Source organism: Microtus pennsylvanicus, chromosome X, assembly GCF_037038515.1.
Source record: "Microtus pennsylvanicus isolate mMicPen1 chromosome X, mMicPen1.hap1, whole genome shotgun sequence".
Lineage (NCBI taxonomy): Eukaryota > Metazoa > Chordata > Mammalia > Rodentia > Cricetidae > Microtus > Microtus pennsylvanicus.
The window spans coordinates 15,942,063-15,953,522 of NC_134601.1; the positions used below are offsets into that span (position 1 = coordinate 15,942,063).

At 39.0% G+C, this 11,460-nt stretch overlaps 1 pseudogene; it reads left to right on the forward strand.

Annotated features, from left to right (window-relative positions):
• Nucleotides 1-9,602: 9,602 nt before the first annotated feature.
• On the forward strand, nucleotides 9,603-10,170 carry LOC142841066 (nucleoside diphosphate kinase B pseudogene; annotated as a pseudogene).
• Nucleotides 10,171-11,460: the final 1,290 nt, after the last annotated feature.

Consider the following 11,460-nt stretch of genomic DNA (forward strand, 5'->3'; position numbering starts at 1 on the left):
TATAGCCTTTGTTGGCCTTGAACTCACTATTTAGATCAGGCTAGCCTAGAACCCATAGCAATCTACCTATTCCTATTGAGTATTTGTATTAAAGGTGTGTGCTGCTCTACTTAACATGGCAATGAGCTATTGCAGGGGTAGCATTAATAGGACACAGGGAGGAAAATTGTACACCACTTCCTAGATCCACATACTACACATTAGGAAAGTAACTGTCTGCTGAAGTGAAAAATTAAATCTCAACATGATATTCCAAATATCCAGGATACATTTTAAAAGTTACTTCTCAAAACTAGGTCAACACAACCTGATTGAGAAAAGATATCTTCAGCTGTTAACATGTAGGTAACAGAAATGTTAGAATTATCTGACAAAGATTTTTAAACAACCACCATAAAGCACACTTAAATGAATTGTCTTGAAGCCACTGAAAAACAGAAAAAGCCTGCAAAGACACAAAAGACCAAATAATAACCATACTACATCCATTTATTTATTTATTCACTTTTATTTTGTGTATGAAGGTGTTGGGTTCCCTGGAACTGGAGTTACAGACGGTTGTTACCCTATTGGTGCTGGGAATTGAACCCAGGTCCACTGGAAGAGCAATCAGTGCTCTTAATCACTGAGCAATCTCGCCAGGCCCCCATATTCTTAAGACTACAAAATCCAAAGACCGACATTTTAAAAGACTCAGTATTAACATTTACTAGATGAGTGGAGACAATAAGGGAAAAAAAGCAGTACATTTAAGGGCAGGACAAGAATAACCACCACATCTGAACCTCAGAGTAAAACAGACTAGTAGGGGAATGAACAGCGCCTCAAGGACATGTCAAGCAATAAGATGATCTAATATTCCTATCATTAAATTCCCAGAGGAGAAGAAATCAATGCTGACACAAATCATTCTTCAACTTCATAAAACTAGAAGCAAAAAAAGAAATCTTATTACTTACAGTGCTGGCTTTCAGTCATTTCCAGGTAGTGCAATACTATAAATGGGATATCTTAAGGAGCAGACATTTCTTTTTCATTCTTCCAGAAACTAGGATATCTGAGATGGGTGTGTCATCCCAAAGAGGTTCTAGTGGAGGCTTCTTCCACTTTTAAGATTTTTTTCTGTATCCTTTCATGGCAGAGAAAGTGAGCTCTCTGCTGCCCCTTCTTAATCAGGAAAACTTCATTGTTAACACCCTAATTATCGTTGAGAGCTTCTACCCCTTGATATTATCACACTGGGGCTTAAGTAGCAACATCTGAATGGAAGTCATAGCTATTCAGTTCATAGCAAGGTCAAATTACTTTAACGTCAACATTATTTATCTTCAGAAAGCATAGTAACTGAAAGAATTGGCATACATTTTTTTCAAACATCGAACAAAAAGAATAGGCAACTCAAAATTCCATATAGTCAAATAAAATTAACACATTATAATAAAAGAAAATCAAGAGACCATGTAATGAGCACACCTAACCTAAACATGGCTAAAAGTAGTTCTGTGCATCAAAAATAAATGAGAATTCAGGAATGGAGAACAACAGAGAGTAACAATACTTGTAAAGTGATATATGAATCTCTGAAGTTTTTATGCTACATTGATGATGAAAGCTAAGGCTATGATCTAGTAGGGGTAGACTTTGTAACACATGGAAATGTTAAAGATAACTGCATTATGAAAGGAGAGGAAGTAGAGACAGACAAATGGGATCAAGCTATCTACATCTTACTAAAACTAGAAATGTGTGACACCAGAAAGTTACAATATGACAGTAGATAACCAAGGTAAGGCTTCAGAAACCACTATGACACTATAGAGATGGGTATTCTGAAAAAATTAATGTTGTAATATGGAATTCTAAAAAGGCAGATATTGGCAGAATGGATTGAGAAACATGACTCACCTAGTTGGTGTCTAAATGAAATCTATTCAATGTAACAACATAGGCACTGGTACTTGCTGCCAAACCTGAAGAGTTGAGTTTGATCTCTGGAACCAACATGGATTCCTTCAAGCTGACCTTTAACCTCCATATGCATGTGCATATGCACCTCTCTCTCTCTTTCTCTCTCTATCTCTATCATCTATCTATCTATCTATCTATCTGTCTATCTATCTCTATGTCTCTAATACACACATACATACACAACATATATGTACACATAAAATTTCAAAAAAGATAAACAAGTTCAAATGAAAAGATGGAAAAGCAATATCATGAAACATTTGTCAAGGGTGAACATGGGTGACTGTTAATATCAGATAAGGTAGCCTTCAGAGCAAAGAAAATTACTAGAGACAGGGAGACATTAATGAAAGAATCAATACATTAAAAACACATTGTAGCTTAAGTGTGAATAACTAAATAATATACTGCAAAGTATGTGAAGCAAAATAATATTTAATTTTACAAGGAGAAATAGACAAACCCACAATTATGGTTAGAGATCTTAACACCACTCTTTCAACAACTGATAGAATAACTAGGCAAAAAAAAATCAGCAATGCTATCATCTGACAAGATCTAATTGGCGTTTATATAACACTTCACTTAGCAACAGCAGAGGAGGCATCCTCTTCAAGTGCTTACAGAACATTTGTCATAATAGATCATATCCTCAGACATAAAACAAACCTCATTGCATTCAAAATAATTGAAATTACATAAAACACCTTCTGTGAACTGTGACCACTGTGGAATAAAAAGGAAATCCAAATATATGAGAACTAAGCCACAGCTAAAGAAATAATGAGAAGAGAATTTGTGCCACTAAATGAATATACTGCAAAGAAAAGAAGTTTTCACTTAAAATCTGAGGTCAGTCATCCAAGTTTCTGTTAGATGAACTTAAATAAAATAAAAAAACACAAAGCAAGAAAGGAGAAATAATAAAGAAGATAAATCAATAAAATTAAATTGAAAACAAGACAAAAATCGACAAAACAAGAAACTTGTTTTCTGAAAAGATCAATAAAGGTGACAAATGTCTAACAATACTGACAAAGAAAAACCAACCCTGAAAATGTAGCAGCAACCAACATCAGGAACTATACAAAGAATAATAAAGAAAAACTTTGAACATTTCTACACATAAAATTTAACAATTTAGAGAAAAAAATCAAGTTCTTGAAAAATGAAAACTTTAAAAATTCACCCAATAAAAATTAAATAATTTTCATGTCCAAGTGACTGAATTCTTGGTATAAAATGCTCTGAGAAATATATATCCAGGCCCAGATAGTTTAAGTAAGGCATGCTACCAAAAGCAAAAAGACTAATTAAAAGTCATTTTACATAGTCTCTTCCAGAAGCAGAAGAGGACAAAACCTTTACAAACCCATGTAATGAGCCAGTCTTATTGTATGCCAAAGCTGCAAAGACAGTAAAAACAAAAAGAGATCTATGCTCCAGTCATTCTCAGAAATACAAATGCTCTTTTAAAAGATGTTTGCAATAGAAATCTACAATGTGTAACACCATTGATACATCTTAACTGACTGCGGTTTACTCCAAGTGTGCAAGTCTGGTTCAGTTTTGCCAGTCAGCACGTAATTGGCTTAGCAATAGTCCAAGGTAGAAAGATAAATCCGACCAATGTAGAAAGTAATGTGATAAAGCCCAGCAATTATTGAAGGTTTTCGAAAAGCCTTTAAGAAATTGGGTGGGATGGGGCTAGAGAGATGGCTCAGTGGTTAAGAGCACCTGGGTTAAATTCCCAGCAGGCACATGGCGGCTCATAGCTGTCTGTAATTCCTGTTCCAGGAGCTCCAATGCCCTCACACTGACATACATACATGCAAAATACCAATGCACATAAAGTAAAAATAAATTATTAAAAGAATCTGGGGATAGGTGGAAAGATGTTGCAGCGAACTGATTCTCACAAGTTATCCTTTGACCTCCACACATGTGCCACGATACACATATGCCCACACATACATGCACAAAATAAATGTATGTTAAAAAACAATAGAAAATATTCCCAAGGCTGCAGCTCAATCAGTAAAAGTGGTTGTAGCACAACCATGAAGATCTGAGTTTGATTCCCAGAACACATAGAGAAAGTTGGCTGTTGGCTGTGGTGGCATGTACTTGTAACCCCTGTGTGCATGTGTGTGTGTGTGTGTGTGTGTGTGTGTGAGAGAGAGAGAGAGAGAGAGAGAGAGAGAGAGAGAGAGAGAGAGAGAGAGAGGGAGAGAGGGAGGGAGGGAGGGAGGGAGGGAGAGAGAGAGAGAGAGGACTTTGCATCATGGCAATGGAGTTGGACTCTGCACGTGTGCTCAAATGACATGCAATGCACAGGTTTTATCATGCCAATTTCCTAATGGTGATACTATCCTTTAGTTACATGAAATGTAAAAATTTGGAGAAACTGGGTGAAGGATACAGGCGACCTTTATGTAGTTTAGTTTGCCTTTTCCTGCAAATCAATAGCTATTCCAGTGATAATTACAAAAAAATAAAAGCTAAAAAGGAAGCTCTGAGGTTTGTTGTAGTGGAAAGAACAGAACTTCGGCTAGCCAGTTCTCAATGTGAAGTCTGTCTTAATTGCTTAGTTACTGTGTGTGAATTTAAGCAAGTTACTTCATTTCTCTGAACCTTGGTTCCCCCTAGTAATAATAGGGTCAACGCCACATGGTTTGGGGTAAAATACTATGAGGCAATAGATTTTTAAATGTTTGGCTCACAATAACTATTCAATGAAATGTGCATCTAAATAGTGGCCTGTATTATTATGACTTGGTACTTATTTCCTGTATCTTGCTATGAAGGTAAATAGATGCTGGGCCACCTCTTACCACCAGGTAAAAAGTTTCTCATGTGGAGTGAATGTCCATCATTTGGCACTGTGTCCTGCTCTGAGGAAAATAGCTTAGCCCTGTACCACGGTGAATCAAACCTGGTCCTGGAGCCCAGGTACTGTCCACGGAGGCTAATTAGTTGCATACACTGTTTAGTGTGCCTTCATTTATTTTGTGTCAAGGCTAAGGAAAGTACAAAGAAAAGAGCTTTGTGTAACTCACAGTTTTGGAGGTAGTGGAAGCAGCAACATCCAAGGGTCTCCTGCTGTTTCATAACACAGACGATGGCATCATGTGTGAGAGTGACAAGCAGCCACCTGTGGAAGCGGACACACATCAGGGATAAACATGTAACAACTTGCTCTCACAGCAACTAATCCAATCCTATGAGCCCTAGCCCACTTAGATGAGATGAGACTTTAATCTATTTCAAGGATGGTGTCACTGTCTAATTACTTCCAACTAGACCAGACCTCTTAAAGGTTCCACCTTTTCAAGGACAGTAGTTCTCTGGGGACCACACCCCAATATAAGTTTGATGAAGACAAACCATATTCAAACCATAGCTGTATAGAATAGCATCCATGCTGAAGAATGAGAAGCTATTTATCGGAGGCCTGAGATATGGGTACAATTTGGCATTAAACATCTACTTCCGTATGTTCCCCCAGAATCTGTGCCTGTGACTTGATTGAATCATTAATCATGGCAGAGATTTAAATTGCTTGTGTGGAAAATGTGCAGCCATAAAGATACTATCAGAATATTTTCATGAACTCACCCATTCTTTTACTACTCTGGTCATGTGTTTCTTCCATCCCACTTTGCCCCTAATACCATTTCACTCAAAAGCCTTTTAGCTTTGCAGGTTCTCCCAACTGAGACTCCAGCTTGTTCCCATGCCTCTGCCACTATTTCCCTTCTCATACATTTACTATCTATCCATCTTCCACAGGGCTTTACCCAGCTTGCTCACTCACCAAAGACTGCTTTGCCCATGCTGGAATCCTATCCCTTCTTGTAGGCTCTTTCTTACCAGGTCTCCTGTTCTCAGCATTTGACTGGGGTTTGTACCAAGCTGTACTTATGAATGTTATTTCCCTCTCTTTTGCCCACTAGGCTGCGGAGTTACTCTACATTTAGTGACTTCTCAGTAAATGTTTTCTGAATCAGTGCTCAATGTGCACAGCTTGCATACAATGAAGAGTAGCCTGAGCCTTGCCAGTCGGCAACTTTGCTTACGGTATCCTGGGACACTTATGTTGTGGAAGATACTTTCCAATCAATATGAAGGCAGAGCAAAGTCTGGAGAGTGTGAACTCTGTCATTGGTTGGCAAATACCCAGCATGCCCCTGGCCAGGGGGTAGCTGAGCAACCCTTGGCTTACAGACAACTATTGAGTAAGGCTTATAAAAGGGTCTGTGTCCATAGGCCTGACACATCTGGGCTGGGTGCTTGCAAAGTCAGTTGATATGCTGGATGGCACAGGCAGTTTCCTGTGAACTGTTATGACCAAAGACTTATCTCGACCCCCACTTCTTCTAAGCTTCAGTCACAGTCACAAATATTCTGTCTGCCTGCTGTGCCTGAAAGGCAGAAGATTCAGAAAGAGCACCGAACTGAGATTCTGTAAATCTAGATTTACTTCGCAGTTCTTTGAAGTTCATTGGTCTAGGCTAGATTCTCATACCATTTTTCTTGTTTATTCCATAAGCCCCTTTCACTTCTGCTTTAATATTTTGCTGTGGAAATATAAAACAGCATGAAATACAGTAGTGACATTTATCTTTTATCTTTTCTGAAACAACCATATCACCACCTGCATACCTACAATAATCTAACACTACTTAGTTATGAAAGGTTTAATTCTGCCCCCTATATCAGGAAGAGTGCAAGCTATTGGCTCTCTACACTTTTACTCAACAAGGTACTGGAAGGTCCTAACCACTTTGATAAAGCAAAAACAGGAAATAAAATGTATAGTGATTGAAAAGAAGGGAGTAACACTGTGTCTACATGAAAGGGACATGATTACATATGTACAATATCTTCCCCAAATCTATCAATCCAAGAATTAATAAGTGAATTTAACACAAGAAACAATTGATCACATTTCTGTACACTAACAATATGTATACAGAAACAAACATTTATGGCTTAAGAACATCTATAACTGTGCCAACAAATATGAAACACTTAGGTTTACCCTTAAAAACACCATACATTATGTGCCAAAGTTATAAGAGGTTAATGCAAGAAATTCAAGTATTTTGGTAAATGGAGAGCAAAGTTATCCTGTTTAGTTTTTACTGTCAGTTTGACAAAACCTAGAGATTTATCTTGGAAGGAGAACCTCAAACGGAAAACTGCTTTAATCATACTGGCCTGTGGCCGTGTCTGGACAGATCACCTTGATTAATTATTAATATTAGAAGATCCAGTCCACTATGGTCAGCCTCATCTCTAGGTAAGTGGGTATAGATTGCATAAGAAAAAATCAATGAGAGGCTTTAGAGATGCCTCGGCAGTTAAAAGCACTAGCTGTTCTTCCAGAGGATCTGAGTTGATTCACAACACCCATATGCTGGCTCATAACCATCTGTAATGAGATCTGATGACCTCTTCTGGCCTCTACAGGCACTGCATCCATGTGGTGCAGACAGACACAAGCAAAGCACTCACACATACAATAAGATGGGTGAATGTTTTAAAAAGAAGAGAGAGGGAGTGTGTGTGTGTATGTGTGTGAGGGGTGGGGGGGGCTAGGGAGAGAGAAGGCTGAGCACAAGCAAGCAGCATTCTTTCATGGTTTCTAATTCAGTTCCTATTGTGACCTGGATGCATAAGATGAAATAAACTGTTTCCTCCCAAGTTGCCCTTGATTGCGGCACTTATAATAGCAACAAAATGAAACCAGAAGGCATGGCATGCCCCATTCAATGAAGACCCAATATAAAGTCTTGAATTCTTAACAAATTGATATGCACTTTTAATATAGTTTATATCAAAATATCAGCAAGATATTTGAAATGTCATGAAGAACTCAGAAACAACAGAACCAAGAGTTTGACAAAATTACAAAGTAACTGAGCATATGAATGGTAATCTTTTTAACAAATGGTGCTACGGGAAATTAACCTTGATCTAAATCTAAAGTTTCTATAGGGATTAATTTTAAGTAGATCATGAAATTAAATGTAAAAATATAAAACTCTTGGCCATCAAGATATTAGCTATAAGAAATGCAAGTTTTAACATTAATAGGACATTAATATACACCTATCTTAATGAATGAATGCTTTTTCTTTTAAAGAAAAGGAACAACACTCAAACTTGGCAGATATTGAGAAACTGGACAGTGAAAACAGCAATTTCTTGTGAATTTGATGCAGTCAGATAGAAACCAGAATGGAAGTTCCCTGAAAACAAAAAGTAGAGCATCAGTTGCCTTTCTGTTGCTCTGATAAACACCATGACCAAAAGCAACATGTAGAAAGAAAGGACTTCTCTGCCTTATACTTTCACGCCACAGTCCATGATCCAGGGAAATAAGGGCAGGATCTCCAGACAGGGACAGAAACAGACACCATGGCTGAAAGCTGCTGCTTACTGTCTTGCTTCCTCTAGTTTGTTCAGCAACCTTTTTTATAAAGCCCAGAGTCACCTGTCTAGAGTTGTTACCACCTACAGTAGGCTGGGCCTTCCTATGTCACTTAGCAATCAAGAAAAATGTTACAGACATGCCCACAGGCCTATCTAATGGAGGCAATTCCTGAGTTGAGGCTTGCTCTTCCCAGGTGTGTCAAGTTGACTACTGACACTTATATGATACTATGAGATCTAGCTCAACTACTACACTACTGGGTATATAATCCAAAGGAATCTAGGTCAATATGCCACAGAGATGCTTGCCCGTCCATACTTACTGCAGCACTGTGTAGATAAGTTATGGAATCACCCAGATACCTGTCAACAGAGGAATGCATAAAGAAAACAGGACACACACACACACACACAGGAGTTTGATGGGAGGAAATGGCACCAAAGACAGGACGTTTTCTCTTCTGTGAAATAGATTTACACATTAACATACACATATGTATGACAAGAAAGCAGGGAAAGGAAGCAACCAGTAAGGGGTAGGAGGATGGGGAGAAAAATGAGGGGCGAATGTGAACAAAGTACACCCATGATACTGTCTTAATGAAGCCTGTTACTTTGCACACTAACTTCAAGTTAATAATATATAAAATATAAATAGTTTATATATACAAGAACCACACAACTGAACAGTTACAATCCTGAACATTTATCTTAAAGAGATGAAAACATCTGTTCACAGAAAATTCTAGCCACGAATATTCACAGAAATTTTATTTGTAATGGCCAAAATGCTGAAATCAACATTGTAAGATAATCTTTAGTGGGAATGAACAATGGGTTAAGCAATCAGTGTTTTAAAAATATCATGACTTACTACTAAGCAATAAAGTAAATTACTGGGACACATAATTTACATTCGTCCATAAAGGATAATACTGATTGTAAAGGCCAGTTTGGGGGCTTGAGAGATGGCTCAGTCAGTAAACTCTTTGCCTTGCATGCATGAGGACCTGAGTTTAAAACTGCAGCCCCCACATAATAAGCCATGCATGGTAACACATGTCCATAATCACAGCACCGAGGAGACAGAAACAGACAGATACTGGGGCTCACCAGCCAGCCAGTCTAATTAAACCAGCAAGCCCCAGATTCAGTAAAAGACTTTGTTTCAAAAAAGTAAGGTGGGGGCTCTTTCTTCCCATCGCTCATGGCCCACACCGGCCGTCCAGTCAACTAACTTTCAGACCATGGCCAACCTCGAGCGTACCTTCATTGCCATCAAGCCAGATGGCGTGCAGTGCAGCCTGGTGGGCGAGATCATCAAGCGCTTCAAGCAGAAGGGGTTCCGCCTGGTGGCCATGAAGTTCCTTCGGGCTTCTGAGGAACACCTGAAGCAGCCCTACATTGACCTGAAAGACCATCTTTTCTTCCCAGGGCTGGTGAAGTACATGAACTCAAGGCCTGTGGTGGCCATGGTCTGGGAGGGGCTCATTGTGGTGAAGACAGGCCGAATGATGCTGGGAGAGACCAATCCAGCTGACTCTAAGTCAGGCACCATTCGAGGGGATTTTTGCACTCAAGTTGGCAGGAACATCATTCAAGGCAGTGATTCAGTGCAAAGTGCAGAGAAAGAGATGAGTCTATGGTTTCAGCCTGAAGAACTGGTTGACTACAAGTCTTGTGCTCATGACTGGGTGTATGAGTAGAGATGATAGTTCTCAGTATTAGTGATGGATCCCTGGGCACAACTCTTCATTCCACAGAATGGATCATCTTTTCTAAAACAATAAAGATTTTGGAACTGGAAAAAAAAGTAAGGTGGGTAATAATTCAAGAAGATACCAATTGTCACCTTCTGGCATCCAAACACATAGGCACAGACATGCATTTGTACCTAATTGAAAATGTGCACACATACAAAAGAAAAAAACAAGCTTTAAAATTTCTTTATATATATTATATATGTGTTTGTGCAAACATCACATGATGCCATGTATGTGAAAGTCACAAGAGAGCTTATGGGACTTACTTCTCTCCTTGTTCCATTTTAGCCATGGAGATTGAACTTGAGTCATCAGGCTTGACATTAAGTGACTATTGGCTGAGCTTTCTCACTGCCCCATAACAAATCAATCATGATCACCCAGATATCTGGTTTGGTTACTCTCTCTCTCTCTCCCTCCCTCCCTTCCTCCCTCCCTCCCTCCCTCTCTCCCTTTCTCTCTCCCTCTCCCCCTCCCTCTAACCCCCTTCATCTCCCTTTCCCTCTCTCCCAATCCTGTGTCTGTGGGAGTGGGGAGCAGTTTGGAAATAATTAGTATTGGGTTTTGTGGACTGAATGAATACCAGAAGATATCATCTGGTCTACGGAGAGCCCCCACAGAATAAAAATATAAAGACATGTTTGTTTAATTTACGCTTCGTGGTTGCTTGAGTAGGTGCAACCTTTGCCCCCAGAACTTCTGGTTCTCAAACCTTCAGATCACAACCTGGAACCAATTCTCTGACTCTAAAGGCTTTGGAGCTCACTGTTGGCTTTCCTGGGTCTCTTCCTGAAAGATAGCATATTGCGAGACTTTGTATAATGGTTTGTGTACTATAAATTAGATTTTTGTTTCCATGACCAAAAATATCAGTCAAACGCAAAAGAAGGAAAGATATATTTTGGCTCCCACTTTCAGAGAATTCAGTCCATAATCACCTGGGTTCATGTTTCTGGGCCTGGAGTAAACAAATATAGCAGCCTTAGCAGCAGAAAAGTGAACCGAATTTGCCAGATCACAGCAGACAAAAGAGCAGACAGACTGAGTATAACCTTTGATGACATTTGTTGTGGAATGGAATGTTTAACTAGGTAAAGATGGGGTATATTAGTTTATGTTGCAGAGTAATTGTTTAACAAGGCAAAGATGTGTTTCATTCATTTATACTGCATTTGTTTAATTATGTAAAAATGTGTTGCTGTTTCACCTTCCCTGCCTAAGGCACATGATTATCTAATAAAAAGCTGAATGGCCAACAGCTAGGCAGTAGAGGGATAGGTGGGGCTGG